The following is a 12,066-nucleotide window of genomic DNA, read 5'->3' as shown; positions in this document are numbered from 1 at the left end:
ATGTTGTATTTAACCCTGCAATATAAACATTACAGAATCTACAAAACTACATGTTTTGCATTGCAGGGTTATAGAGACAGGATCATTGCACTTTAAATGTAGCTTATATAAAATGCTCCCTGAATAATTCTTACATGGATATCCACATTAGCGACACAGTTCATATCGAGTAGACATCGAGACTGCACTCACAGTATCGCCCCGCATTTTACAGTAATAAAGGTGCAATGACAGAAATGAAAGGCCAGTCCAACAACATATGTAAAAGCTGGTCTCCTGCCACGTAGGTCGTAGGATGTGTTTATCTTACTGTTATGGCAACCTAACAATCAAAATCTAATTAGAAGAGGGAAAAGCAGAGCTACAATTCAGGAATAACCGTGTCTATAACACAGCCCTCTCCAATGACACAGAAAGCACAGTCAGACACTGGCAACGTAGCACGGCATCAGAGGAACTAACTATAGGTCACTGCATCAACTGGCAGCATTCAGGTGGGTAATGGGTGCCCAAATGCCAGTTTACAGCGAGGAGGCTATTATTGGCATTACTGTTATTAGTTCTACAAACTCCCCACTTACAAAACTTCCCTGTACGCATAGTCCTTATCAGAATGAACTGTATGAAATACGTAGAATACTCAACTAATATTAACTTTCCATGCATATACTATGCAATTTCCTGCTGCTCTGAAGATTGACACAAAGTAGTATTTGCAACAATACAAGATAGGGCAAACAATGTTTTCATTACAATGTAATAGAAGTAAAAGCTTAGTAGACACTTCGGACCCTGGTGCTTTTGGGATGAACAGGTGACCCCCCCTGTCCTAATTCATAAAATTACTGAATTTAACAGAAATCTGCACTTTTATGAATGGGGTTTTGAACGCCTCCAGATGTCAAGCCAACAGCCAGGAGGGCGTCCTGGTTCACTCAACGTTAATGATCCTTAGAGAGATAGTAAGAGCCTTTATAGGGACGCATCAGTCCAACGCTCCCTTCGGAGACACACATTATTGGGCAATCACTGCATAAAAATGGCACATTTAAAGCAACTGGCATTTTCACCAAGAGAGGAAGGGAGACTATCATCACAGAGTCTCATTGGGGGACAGAGCAGAGTACTGGTGAGGGAGAACTCACCGCTGGGGGAAGAAAGTAAATAAACTTTATTTTTAGGTAGTGGGGGTCGAGAGAGGTGAGGGGGAGGGGGTGGGAGTACCTGGTTTCTAAAGGGTTTAAAAACACATTGCAAACATAAAACCAAATATTGTTTATTGTTTTTCAATATTGGGAGTGTTCCTTTAACATTGAGTATCAGTATGATATCATAGCTTTATTTATCTAGAAACTCTCTCGTGTCTAATAATCGTCCAATCCAATGCTTCTCATAGAGGGCCAATCTGGACCACAAGCTGCACTCGATGACGTTCAATGTCCTCAAGCAATGCATGATGTCACACATCACATGACCAAGTAAAACTCCCTCATAGTAGCTGAAGCACCCTCTAGTGGTTGTCAGGAACCCTGCAATGTAAGGGTTAAACGTCTGGGCGCCTTTAGTAGTCCTTTAATTCAAAAGAGAACAGAGCTTCATATGAAAGAAATAAAAAAAAAATATTAACACAAGTTATAGATGATTTTCAAAGTTTGATAACGCCCCTTTGACGGTGCTCTGCTGGCTAGAGACATTTATTTTAATTAAATATTAAATGAGCAGACAATGTACTTGGTGTTGGACTACACTTCAAACAATGCTCTGCCAGATGCTGGCTTGCAGCGGATTATAGGAATTGTAGTTCAATATAAAAGAATAAACCCCTTTCCAGACCGATATGGTCCAAGTTCTGGCGAATATTGATTTATGTGTATAAATACAATAACATATCGCAACCTATAAATGACATCCTGTGTTCACAAGGCTTAGAGCGTGGATGGGGTTCAGTAAATTTGACAACCCTTCAGTATTAAGGCCAAGGTTTAATTTTACAAAGAGCTCGTTTCACATTCCATCTTCCTTGCGCCATATATCAGAATGCGTTAATACTTGCATTCCAAGAAAATGAGATGAGAGCTTTTTAAACTATTAAATTAATTGTATGTTTGTATGTTTAAAAAGGTAACACAATCCTAACTTAATAAAGCAATTAGTGAACAGTTTGTCTTCTAAGGCAGACGGGACTTCCCATGGAATTGCAGTAGGTTGGATTTTACGTACAAAGTCCTAGTGGCGCTATACATGAGTCAGAGAATAACTTTATCAGTAGAATGACAGATTACAGCAGACAGTCTCTGTGGAATGAAATCTTCTAACAGATCAGATGTTACCAATATAATATCATAAAGGGATATCCAGGAAAGGAGAGCCATGACGTAAAGTAAATTACATGACATTTGAGTACCAGCCATGGGCCCAATCCTTTGTGTAATCCCTTGTACTCAAAGGGTTAAAGATACTACATGGTACACCCTCCTTTAGAACAGTGAACAGTGTAAAAATAAGATAAATACAAATCTGGATTCCAGTGATAGATTTCACAGGTGTACACAGGGCTGTAAGAAGAGGAAGCGTAATGGCTCGTTGGTCTAGGGGTATGATTCTCGCTTAGGGTGCGAGAGGTCCCGGGTTCAAATCCCGGACGAGCCCAAGCATTTGGTGTTTTTCTTTTTGGGCAGACTAGATGGGCCGAATGGTTCTTATCTGCTGTCACATTCTATGTTTCTATGTTTCTGTAGTAATGGTGCACAGTGTGTGAATCAAGAAATAGCTCCGCTCAAAAGAAGCAACAGAAAATCCCATCACCCGCTGCCCTATTGTGCCGACCATCCGCTACCACCCAGTGTGTTCTAATCAAAATCTCTTATACCCGCGTCTCTCACCCACCTACATCTCTTATACCCGCGTCTCTCACCCACCTACATCTCTTATACCCGCGTCTCTCACCCACCTACATCTCTTATACCCGCGTCTCTCACCCACCTACATCTCTTATACCCGCGTCTCTCACTCACCTACATCTCTCAAATTCCTGCGTCTCTTACCCACCTACATCTCATATACCCGCGTCTCTCACCCACCTACATCTCTAATCTACCTGCATCTCTCACCCACATAAATCTCTAATCTACCCGCATCTCTAATCTACCCGCATCTCTAATCTACCCGCATCTCTCACCCACCTACATCTTTAATATACCCGCGTCTCTTACCCACCTACATCTCTCATATACCCGCATCTCTTACCCACCTACATCTATCATATACCCGCGTCTCTCACCCACCCGCATCTCTCCTATACCTGCATCTCTCACCCACCTACATCTCTCATACCCGCATCTCTAACCCACCTACATCTTTAATATACCCGCGTCTCTTACCCACCTACATCTTTAATATACTTGCGTCTCTTACCCACCTACATCTTTAATATACCCGTGTCTCTTACCCACCTACATCTCTCATATACACGTGTCTCTTACCCACCTACATCTCTCACCTACCCGCATCTCTTACCCACCTACATCTCTCCTATACCTGCATCTCTTACCCACCTACATCTATCATATACCCGCGTCTCTCACCCACCCGCATCTCTCATATACCCTAGTCTCTCACCCACCTACATCTCTCATATACCTGTGTCTCTTACCCACCTACATCTCTCACCTACCCGCATCTCTCACCCACCTAAATCTCTCAAATTCCCACATCTCTTACCCACCTACATCTCTCATAAACCCGCATCTCTCACCCACCTACATCTCTAAACTACCCGCGTCTCTTACCCACCTACATCTCTCATCTACCCGCATCTCATACTCACCTACGCGCATCTCTCACTTAACTAAATCTCTAATCTACCCGCATCTCTTACCCACTTACATCTCTCACCTACCTAAATCTCTAATCTACCCGCATCTCATAATCACCTACCCGCATCTCTCACCCACCTACATCGTTTAAATTCCCGCATCTCTCACCCACCTAAATCTCTAATCTACCCACATCTCTCACTCACCTACATCTCTAATCTACCCGCATCTCTCACCCACCTATACCTTTAATCTACCTGCATCTCTTACCCACCTACATCTCTCACCTACCCGCATCTCATACCACCTACATCTCTAATCTATCCGCATTTCTCATCCACCTACATCTCTAATCTATCCACGTCTCTTACCCACCTACATCTCTCACCTACCTGCATCTCTTACCCACTCACATCTATCACCTACCCGCATCTCATACTCACCCACCTACATCTCTCACCCACCTACGTCTCTAAACTACCCACATCTCTCATCCACCTACAGCTCTCAAATACCCGCGTCTCTCACCCACCTACATCTCTCAAATTCCCACATCTCTTACCTACATATATCTTACCTACCCGCATCTCTTACTTACCTACATATTACCTACCTGCTTCTCTTACCCACCTACATATTACCTACCTGCATCTCTTTTCCACCAACATCTTTCACCTACTTGCATCTCTCACCTACCTACATTTCTTACCAACCTACATCTCTCATCTACCTACATTTCTTACCCACCTACATCTCTCATCTACCTTCATCGCTTACTCACCTACATCTCTCACCTACCTGCATTTCTTACCTACATCTCTCAGCTGCTGCTATCAGCAAATGAACAATGTCCAAATAAATAAGAATAAAAATCAATGTTTCTAAAGTGGAACAGGAACGTCTGCTTTATATCCATTAGACCTGATGGACTTTAGGCACCCAAGGAGCCCTGCCCAATATAAACGTTCATGCTGATTCCACAACATCACACCGCTTCTCCCTCACACTTCCCGTAATGTAGAAATGAGTGCAGCCATTGGTGCTAAGTGAACTTCCAGCATTGCTCCTTGAACCTGTTCGGTGTGAGTCAGGTCAGAGGGCACATTATCCTGCTGGAAGTAGAGATTTCAAAATGGCTAAACAAAACGTAGCTATAAAGGGATAAACAAGGACTGGAACAATGTTTAACACTTGGTGACAAGACTTCCACCACTATCACTACAACTCCATAGTGTGGACACCTGACTGATGTTGGTGTTTACCCGCAGGTTGGGCTCTCCTCTCTGGAGTAATGTGTACGGTGTGTTAGTTCACAATGTATGTGCAATCTGGATGATCTTGGAAGTCAAATGAAAAAGTTACATTTCAGATTTGACACTGACGAGACAGGCAGTTTTATGCATAAGAGCATCGGCGTTTACGGTGGTTTGGAGTGCCCTTTACACCTTTGGAGCATGTTTACATCCTTTACATATTGAAATGGGACCATATCTGGACACCATTTGATCACTTTAGGTATACATTCCAATTGACCTAAACAGCCAACAAGTCTACACTTACTACAAACACACAAAGACACAAAAAGATATATCAACGGAATGATTTTTTACTAAAATAAAATATAAAATAAATACACGCATATTAACTAAACTCTGGGCAGCCGAGTTCTCTGTAGCTTTCAGTCGAGGAAACCTGCAGACATTGCACAATACAGAGAGTATGAAAATAATGGAAGTTCCTGAACACACAATATAAACACAAAGGCTGCATTGTAGGGATGTACAGGAAAGGTACCAGCATTAAGAAGGGGTCAGACTGCGCCAATAGCACAAAACGAGCAGCTGCTTTGAATTATATACACTGGTCCTGTTTCCTCCCAAAGTAGAGTAAATGACAGATTCGCTTAATACATGTGCTGGGAGAATATGCAGAAGTTAACTTGGAAAAAAATATGGCTGCTGGTGTAACCCATAACTCATCTGAATAGTGAATTAAAAGGGATCTTATCGGCATCAAAACAACTTTAGCTTAAATGGACACTCCAAATCCCTAAAGCACTTCAACTTGCTGAAAAATGTGTGTGCGCCTTTTTTTCATATCGGAAAAAGTGCAGATTTCAATAGAAAATTAAAATTTTATAAAATGATACTGGTTACACCCCCTGGATTTTCAAGCAGACAACTGGTCCTGGTTTGGTTAGCTTAGTTGCAATGAACTTCAGACACCCGGACCAATTCTGCCCATTGGAGTGGTCTGGGTGCCAACTCCCACTACCCTTAACCCTGCAAGTGTAATTATTGCAGTTTTACTAGACAGCCACTAGAGGGCACTTCCGGGATCATAGCACAGATTATCTGTGCTATAGCGTCGCTGGACGTCCTCACGCTGTGTGAGGACCTCCAGCGTCGTCGCTCAATTCCCCATAGGAAAGCATTGAAAATCTTTTTCAATGCTTTCATATGGGGAGACCTAATACGTATGCGCGGCATTGCCGCGCATGCGCATTAGGTCTTCTGGGCCTGTGGGCGGGATCAGTCTCGCTCACCGACCGACGGAGTCAGAAGGAGGAGCGGCGCGGAGGAGGAGGCTGCTTTCCTTTTAGAGGCAGCAATTGCTCAGAGCACCTGCCTTGCAAATACTTATCATTGATCTGCATTGGAAAGTCTGTGATTGGACAGCAACAGAAAGTCTGGGCAGGGCTAGAAGGGGAGGGCTTGTAAAGGCAACAGTTTTTGCAACGTGTTTTAAGAAAGGAGTCCAATGAAAACAAATGCAAAATTAAATTTGGGGATACATCTACTAAACACTGCGTTTTAGAGAAACTGCAATAATTATATTGCAGGACTACCACTTGTGGCTGTCAGACAACCACTAGAGGCGCTTCCTGCTTGCTAGGCGACATTTGGTCGCCTGACACTAGTCATCCTCAAGCTCTGCATGAGGACATCCAGCGTTCATTAAATTCCCATATGAAAGCATTGAAGCAATGCTTTTCTATGGGGAAGGCCTAATGAGCTTGCCCCGTTGGATGGCGTCTGAGTGCCAACCCAGCATAAAAGGGAGATCGGTGCAGGAATCAGGTTAGTACAGAAAGGGTTTATTAACCCTTTTTATACTAGGTGGGACGGGGAATACAGCTTGGTACCCCTTACACTACAGAATCCCTTTACCAATGCAGGATATAAGAAATTCTAATTTAAAGAGACTGTGCAATAAAGGAAGTGTAAATATTAGATTACTCTTTACAGGAAGTGTTTAGGAAGGCTTTACACTTACATGCAGGGAGGTGTGGCTAGGGCTGCATAAACAAAGTGATTTAATTCCTAAATGGCAGAGAATTGAGCAGTGAGGTTGCATGAGCCATGCTCTATACACCAAAACTGCCTCACTAAGCTAAAGTTGTTTTGGTGATTATAGTGTCCCTTTAATTCCCTAACAGAGTGAGAAAAAAATAAAGCAAATACTTAAATAAATTCCAAGTAGACAGTGTAACACAGACATAAAATAATGCAGACAAAGTTATGGGCAATGTATATACATGGTAAGGCATGGTATAGCAAGCTGCAATCAGCATTAACAGCACAATTGTTTCTAAGGTGATTGTTAAAGGGACAGTAAGCGCCACAACCACTACGTCTTATGATGACTGTTGGGTACATCCTATTATCGCTGTCCACGGTTGGCTGGCTTTGCACGGGTAATGAAGAAGTTAAACGTATGCAGACCCAAAATTGGCAGAAGAGCCAACTTTGGGTTTAAAAGCAGTTATAGTAAAAATAAAAATAAAAAACACCACAAAAACATGAAACAGAACAAACCAAAAACAGAAGGGAAGAAAGACAATAAGCTGTAATGATACAATAAAAGGTGGTATTTCGCCTCTGAAATACACTACTTTTTCTATGATATCTTACAGCCAACGTATTTACCATTTGTTTCTTTTTGGGACAGGATGATCACACGGAATATAAATATAATGTGGGAAGCCAATCACAGATCTGGATTTAATGAAGTGCCCTCCTAATGCCAGCTCTCAGGAGGAAGGATGACAGCGGCATAGAAATGGATTAGGAGAGGCACTCTGTGACTATGTATTTTTTTTAAATAAATTGTTTTGTTTTGTGTTTTTTGTTTCTACCAACAAAAACAGTTTAGTACATGACTGCAACAGTTGATGGTTCCAAACTCCCACTGACTAAATGAGGGCACGTAACAGGACTTAACTACAAACTATGCCACAAATCAACGGCCCCAATGCGCAGTGTGGAAATTGTTAGGTGTTTAAATCTGCTGTCCAGGCAATAAAAAAAAAACCCCATTGTTAATACACATCACAATGGTATCATCCGAGGCTCACGCTGATTTCTCTTAACAAACACCAAAATCAACACTGAGACCAGAAACACACCTAACAATAGAATCCACGGCGTCCGTCTCACTCAATTCGTTTCAGAAGGAATTCTCCAATCCAACATATAATAGGGGGTTTCCTTTGTGAGTGCATGTTATTTTAGGATTATTTCATTATTAGAAAAGATTAAGGTCAGAAACCACTTGTTCCGAAACAGATTTGTCATCACACTTAGCTAGCAGGAGAAGTGGCGAATACATGCCTGTACTCTGTCCGGCAATGGCGCGGGGTACAGCAGAGTACCTAATGCTTTAGGTTTAGTGAGACGTAGGATTTCCATGACATGTCTTCAGCTGTGACCGTAGCACCCATCACTCTCAGACAAGACATCTCTACAAACTCTGCTTCATTGCAATGTTGTCATATTGAATAAAAAAAACTAAAGGAAAAAATACATTATCTATTAAATCCCTTAAACTTACTTTAGTTTTAGAGCTGGGATCTTCACGGCAACCTGAAGTTCTGTGTTCTCACTAGAACGTAATGAGGATACGCACAGCAATCGCCTCAATCATAAAGCATAACAAATCACAGGCTGTACTCTGGCACAGTGACTGTAGTATGTAGATTGTCATCGAGACTGTAGTCCAAAGACTGAAATTTATACATACACTGAACAAAATTATAAACGTAACACTTTTGTTTTTGCCCCCATTTTTCATGAGCTGAACTCATAGATCTAAGACTTTTTCTATGTACACAAAAGGCCTATTTCTCTCAAATATTGTTCACAAATCTGTCTAAATCTGTGTTAGTGAGTACTTCCCCTTTGCCGAAATAATCCATCCACCTCACAGGTGTGGCATATCAAGATGCTATGGGGATCCAGTTTCACCATATAGACATATTCTGTTTAAGCTCACCACTACGTCACAGTACCCCAATACCGGTGGGTCCTGAACTAATTCCAACATGGGAGATTAAATAGTGTTAGTGCTAAATAAGAAAACATGTATTTTAATAATTTGTAGTAAGAGCATTGTGAATATATACAATACAAAACTAATGTGATAAAAGCAATTCAAAAAATTGCAATGTTAAAACTAAACAATTAAAGTGATAGAGCTTTTATGTATATATTCACAATGCAAATTATATATCTGCTCAATGAAAATTATAATACAAGTGGCATTACTATCCAAAACCTCCTCATATATAAACCTTCCTGTAGTCACATCCAAACGGGGCTCTTAAGCTGAATGAAACCACTTGGGTTGCAGAACTACACACCCCACAAACCTAACTTGGTTAGAAGGTGTGCTTCTCCCTATAAACAATGAGACAACTAGGATAGGCTGAAGGGGCAGATTTCTGCTTTTAAGATAGCACACAAATCGTATTCTGTAACGCTCAGACACATCTGGAGGTTTTTTTTTTATTATTATTAAATCTTGAGCATTTTAATAAAAATCTAAGATTTCTCTGTTCTTAATCTGCAAACTCCCGCCGGACACCTGGCTATTTGTTAAGAGTAATTCCATTCTAAACAATGATAGATTCAGAGCTACAAAGCAAACAATTCCAGAATAAATCCCACGCCCCCCTCTCTATCCCACTGGGGAATAAATGTTTCCTTTTCAGATATCAAGCTGAGACATTACATCAGGAGAAAGTAAGCCAATAGGAAGAGGCATATATATCAAAAATTGTTAATTGCAACAATGTGTACTGTTCATTCTAACACCACCTCTCTGGAGAAATAGCACTAAATTTAAGTCATATTAACTGTGTTTAACAAGGGTTATACATGTGCTGTTTAAAGGGATAGTAACGCCAAATTATGTTAAATAGACAGATATAAAAATCAAAGCTAAAATGTCTTCTTATCAGCCGGCATCATGGACTGTCACGCATATTCAATTTGACATTGAGTTAAAATGCAAGACTGCAGGGGTGGCATCTAGGCCCCAAATGCACACCATTACAATAAAGTGATTTTGGTGCTTAGAGTGTCCTCTTAAAGAGGCACTACAGACACTATAGGCGCCCAGACCACTTCATCTCATTGAAGTGGTTTGGGTGTACGGTACCAGTTCCCTTAACCCTGCAATTCAAAACACTGCAGTTCCAAAGAAGCAGCGTCTATATTAAAGGGTTAAGATTGCCACTAGAGGTGCTTCCTGGAGTTTCACGTTGTTTAACTCTGTGAAATGACCCTGGATGTCCTCACGCTGTGCATGAAGAAATCCAGCATCTTGCAAAACCCCATAAAAAAAGCACTGAAGCCATGTATATGCGTTAGGTTACCTCCTATTGCCAATGTCAGAGGAGGCTTAAAGGAACACTATAGCGTATTCTTAACACTTCAGTATCTCTCTGCCCTCAAGTGACTGTCCTACTCTCGCCGGACACCTTAGGACAGTCACTTGAGGGCAGAGAGATACTGAAGTGTTAAGAATACGCTATAGTGTTCCTTTAAGGGTAGCTGCTTCTGACGATGGTGTGATGTCGTTAGCAGAGTTTATGCTACATAAACCGTACTCTGCACATGTAGGTACACTATACACCGTTTAAATGATCATAGATGATTGCATGCAAATTTACACCCTAATGTGCATTTCAATTCTGAATATCTACTATCTACACATTACACTATTAATACATTTGAGGAAATAAATGATAGTTATTGTTACTTTTATTTCATACACCAGTTTTTTTATTGAACTTACCAATCTTTGTATATTTCCTAAATGTCTCGTTAAAAAACACTATAGAGTTAGGAATACACGCCTATATTCCTATCGCTATAATGTCCCAAGCTACACACAGCCCTCCCCCTCCTGCAAAATGTATAAAAAAAAGTCACTTTTTTCCCCCAGTGGTGACACTTCCTTGGCGCTGCTCAACTTTCCACCTCCCAGGATTTTACAGAGGATCCATGGCCTACTCTGCAATGATCACACACAATACTGCTCGTAGGGAAGCACTGGGGATCGAATGCGCATGGACAGTGCGCACCTTCAAGTTTTCCCATAGGAAAGCATTGAATTCAGTGGTTTCCAATGGGCTTCAGTGTCACGTGACAGAGTTTTGCATGGTCAGTATGAGGTGGATTTAACCCTGTAATGTTAACATTTAATTTCTTAAAAAACAAAACAAAAACAAAAAAACAAATTTTTTACATTGTGAAGTTCAAAGGACAAGACCACTGCACCTAAATCCCTTCATTGAGATGAAGTGGTGTGGGTGACTAGTGTCCCTTCAATAATATGTGTATTATATATGACTTTCTATTTTCCATACATAACGGTGCACTGTGTATAGAGACAGGATTCTCACATATACACATTATACATCGTGTTGCTGTTCACGTTGTCTCTCGTGGAAACTGTAATAAACGCCATAATGGTTGCCGTTGGATGAGCCAGCATTGTAATGGCAAAGGGCTGATGTAAGTGTTTTCTGTAGGAAGTTCACATTGGGATGAATAATTGCACTAGAAACCAGATAGCATCCCTCCTGCACAGCCTCCCACTCCTGTTTCTCAGGACCAAGGAATGGAAGCACTAAGAACAAACGGTGTTCAATAGAACAGATGTTTTGGACTCAGTTTAGTTTAAAGTCTCCTCCCTCATTAGATCTATCTAAAACCTGTGAAACGGTCACTTCTCTGAAAGTGCAGACATCTCATTCCAGTAATATCCACAGAACGATTTAATGGGGTGGGAGTACTGGGAGGTACAGCACTTCTGTATCCAGGGCAATGTCATCGCCCCACAATGCTCTGATTGCGTTCGGGAATCAGATGAATGCACACAGCAGTGCCTCCATAGTGCCACAGACGCGCATGCACCCTCACTGCACTATGGGAGCTAAATTAATGTCCATGGTATGCTCTGG

At 41.4% G+C, this 12,066-nt stretch overlaps 1 protein-coding gene and 1 non-coding gene across 2 annotated transcripts in view; one reads left to right on the top strand and one right to left on the bottom strand.

Moving 5' to 3' along the window:
• LHFPL2 (LHFPL tetraspan subfamily member 2) overlaps window positions 1–12,066 on the bottom strand; it is a 99,579-nt gene that overhangs the window by 53,291 nt on the left and 34,222 nt on the right. The gene's annotated exons all lie outside the window — the stretch shown is intronic.
• Window positions 2,578–2,649, top strand: TRNAP-AGG (transfer RNA proline (anticodon AGG)). The gene has a single exon. It is a non-coding gene; the product is annotated as a tRNA-Pro (tRNA).

This window comes from Pelobates fuscus, chromosome 5 (assembly GCF_036172605.1).
Source record: "Pelobates fuscus isolate aPelFus1 chromosome 5, aPelFus1.pri, whole genome shotgun sequence".
Lineage (NCBI taxonomy): Eukaryota > Metazoa > Chordata > Amphibia > Anura > Pelobatidae > Pelobates > Pelobates fuscus.
This window is presented reverse-complemented; position numbering and strand designations above follow the sequence as displayed.